The 4051-nt window shown below is 42.5% G+C and overlaps 1 pseudogene; it reads left to right on the top strand.

Annotated features, from left to right (window-relative positions):
* The first annotated feature begins 428 nt into the window (after window positions 1–428).
* On the top strand, window positions 429–3408 carry LOC148579789 (uncharacterized; annotated as a pseudogene).
* Window positions 3409–4051: the final 643 nt, after the last annotated feature.

The following is a 4051-nucleotide window of genomic DNA, read 5'->3' on the forward strand; positions in this document are numbered from 1 at the left end:
ATACCCGAGAGTTGTACGAACGTGGCGCGAAGATTGTGCTTCTAATGCAAGTTTCATTTCACGCATACGCGTATCTTATGCGTACGCGTCGATGCGCACTATCACCTCCGACGCCTACGCTTACATAATGCTTCCGCGTGTTTTTCTTTTTCGTTCACCCACGCGCACGTGTCAAGTACGCGTACGCGTGGATTTAAAATCCCTAATACCCCAAGGACGCGCAAGCCCTAGCCAGTCGCGCCCTTCACCTTCTCCGTTCTTCAAAAGTTTCGTTTCCTTTCCCTTTGTCCTCCATAGCCACCATCTTCAAGCTCTCGCCGCCAACTCCGGCGACCCACTGCCACCGAGACTACCACCCTCTTTTCTTCTTTCTTTCTTTCTTTCTCCTTCTCTCTTTCCCTTTTCCCTCCCCTCTCTCTGTCGGCTAAATGCCTCCGCCTCCAACCAGCGTCATCCGGCAACTCCATTGCCACCGGCGAGCCTCATTTCGCTATCACCAACTTCTTTCTCCCTCCATCCAGCAGCCCGTCCACCTCGCCTTGATAGGTGCAAAGCTCCGCTCTCTCTACTATGTGTGCGCCCCTGTTCTGCGCCACTGCGACTACCTTCTCAGTGCCTCAGTCCGAGCCACCAGGTCGCCGCCGTCTCTGGGCAGCACTGTCATCTTCCTTCCTTTTCGTTTCCAGTTCTGCTTCTGCTTTCCTCAGGTTCCCCTGTCTTCCCCTGCATTTCTTTTCATATTCTACTGTTCTGTTTAGATTATTCTGTTAGCTTAGTTTAAATAGAATTGCATGTGGTTAAGTAGCTAGGATGTGGTTAGAGGATTCTAGGCCTGATAAGTGCTCTGTTCTTGTTATCTGAATTGGCTGAAATGAGATTTCTTTGCTGAATGGTGATTGATGTTGTTGTTCTATGCATATCTCGTTACTGTTGTGTTGATTTTCGGTTCATATGAATTGCTTAATTACTGCCTTACTGAGTTGAATTGTGTAATTTTGCTTGATGTCGCCTAACCATATGAGTGGTTAATTGTTCTACATGCTTGATGTACTCTAAACTCATATGTGCGATTTTGCTGCTAATTGTTATTCAGGAATGTCCATTTTACTGCCGGAATGCTGCCGAACTTTTTTTGGAAGTTACCATGTTCTTAAAGGACCCCGTGTGTTGATTTGGTACTTCTTTGGGTTGAAATTCAATTGACATACACCAAACTCAATACACAGGTTGATTGGTCAGCATGTCCGTGTGATGTTTATGTTCCCTTTTTTGTGCTTTGTTGATTGATGGAATCAAGGAGCTAATTGGCATATTTCTTGTCAATTGGAACTTTGACTATCCAATCAATGCTAAACCTCTATTATGTCATGAACCGCTCAAGATAGGTCCTAATTCTTACCTTCTTGGTTGATTTCAAGTTTGTTTTTCATTGACCATTGAAGCTCTTTTCATAAACTTTCAAGTGACCTAATCTTATGCATTCCAATTGAGGTTCTTTCAAGTTGTAATTGTTGGTGTAATTTTACTTATGTAACAATTTCACATCTTTCAACACCAATTATTACAAACTTAGTGACCACTTGCATTGATGATGACTTGCTTTTCTAGTATATGCTTTTATTCATTTTATATTTCATCATCAATGACTTGCATCATCCTCATGAATGTGAGTATGCTTGCTTCCTATACTTTTTAAAGTTCTCTTGATTAAGCCAATAACCGTCACACCACTAATCTTTGAACCAGTTTTCTGACTTCTAACTTGTTTAACCTGCTGACTTTTATTTTTACTTTCAAATTAACCCTTTTACATTCTTTTGGGTATGACGATTGTTATGCTTAATAAACAAGCATTGTGCTAGTATTTCTTGAATTCTTGGTTTATGCCTCTGATTGATTTCTGACTATGTTTTCTTGCATTCCAATATTTCTTTTCTTCAGCTCACTTCATGAACATGTTCAACCTCTTGTTGTCTGTTTTCTGTCCTTGCTTAATTCCTTTCTTTACAACCCTCTACTTGGTTTAATTGCTTATATCCTGTGATTACTGTTTTTTTCAGGATGACTAACAGAGGAAAAGTAAAGGTTACCCCTCGAAAAAGGAAGAAATCTCAATCTTCCACCTCTTCTGCCATCTCTGGTTATGCCAAGATATTTCTTTCTGATAAGGAGAAGACAGATCAGCTCCTACCCCCTACCAACGCAGACAGGTTCTGTAATCTGTACTGTGAGCTCCGCCTTTCGAATTTTCAGAAGAGGCATTTCAACATTAAGAAGAAGCTGGCCATCCTCGCCGATCTGAGGCGTGCTATTGAGACTCAGATTGAGGGGGTGGGCCTATCTTTTGTTGATAGGGAGCTGACTAGGGTGAACGAAACATGGGTTCGGGAATTTTATTGTAACTTCTTTAGACCAACTGTTGAATTGGTTCAGTTGAGGGGAGGATAGATTCTGATGACTGAGATTTATATTGAGCAGGCTCTCCATTGTCTGCCCAAGGTCAGTGAGAAAGATGCTTTTCAGAGGGTTGAGGAGGAGATGCGCTGCCCTACCTATGACTATGATGCTTTGAGGAGTCTTATTGCCCAGCCGGATGCCCCTTGGGAGATGAATGCTGGCAAAACGAAACCCAAGGGGATGATGTTTGACTATCTGACATAGGAGGCTAGGACATAGCAGCAGATTCTTGCTCATTATCTTATGCCTACCACGTATTTTTCTAAGATTCCAGTGGACATGCTCGTCTTGATTGGTTGCATTATGGAGGAGAATGAGTTGTACTTTCCTCGACTGATCAGGAAGTTTATGTGGTGAGCCCATGTCAGAGGCACACTTCCATTCCCTACTTTGGTCACCGAGATGGCTCAGCGAGCCGGTGTTCCATGGAGAGCAGATGATGAGTCACCACCCCCTATCCACAGAAAGGAGAGATTTATTCTGTGGGGGACTTGGGTGAATGAAAAGCCACCAGCCCGGCGTTAATCTAGAGCTAGAGCGTCAGCAGCAGCGACACCCAGCCTACCCTCATCTTCATCGGCTGCAGCCGGACCATCAGCAGCATCAGCTACTTCTGCCCAGCCAGCACCACCACCGCCAGCACCCCAGCCGACTTACCTACTGGTACAACATCTTTTTCGATTCATGGAGCACAGCGAGCATCGCCACAATCGACACTATGATCGTGTGACTCGGATGCTAGTATCGCTGGGCGCTGAGATGCCCCCTAATTCCGACCCTTCTTCTACAAAGGATGAGGAGCATGAGGTGGAGTATGAGGAGGAGCAGGCTCAACAGCCAGAGGCACCCACTCAGACTCAGGCTACCACAGAGGCGCAGCAGACCTCTGTAGAGCCACAGCCTCAGCCCCAGCCGGATGCGGACGTTCACCCTCACTCTCAGTCTCAGTAGTAGCATCGAGGATGATGCTTCATTCTAAGTGTAGGGAGGTCACCGTCGTCACCGTCAGTGGAATTGCTATTTTGGGAGACAATTTCAGACATTTATCTCCTATTTTGTGTTACTTTTAGCATTTGCACTTTGGTTATTTTGCACTTTTGGATTATTGTATATATTAGTACCTTGGATACTTTTATTTTGGTTTGTTGCATTTTGCACCTTGGATAGTATATATTTCATATTTTTAGTTGGATTTGCATTTGTAATTGATAGTATATATATATATATATATATATATATATATATATGTAGTTGTTTTAGTTTAGTAGTTGTGATTTTCAAATTATGGATTATTGGAGCTTGGTTTACCCTTTTCACATAAGAAAATTTAGTTTGATTAAAAAAAAGGGATAAACTAAGAATTTTTAAAATTTCTCAATCACAACATTGCATTTAGGACACACATAATAAGCTTAGTGAAAACAATGAAATTTCCCAAGAATTTTATCTATAAGGCACCACCCCAATTGATTGAAAAATTTTTGTGGAACTTGCTTGAATTCTATATATTGTGAAGCATATTTTTGAGCTAAGAACACAAGCATGTGAGATTTGAGCCTAATGGTGTGGTTACATCTTATAACCACTTATTTTC

The sequence above is a fragment of the Arachis ipaensis genome, chromosome B10 (assembly GCF_059453495.1).
Source record: "Arachis ipaensis isolate K30076 ecotype BB chromosome B10, ASM5945349v1, whole genome shotgun sequence".
NCBI lineage: Eukaryota > Viridiplantae > Streptophyta > Magnoliopsida > Fabales > Fabaceae > Arachis > Arachis ipaensis.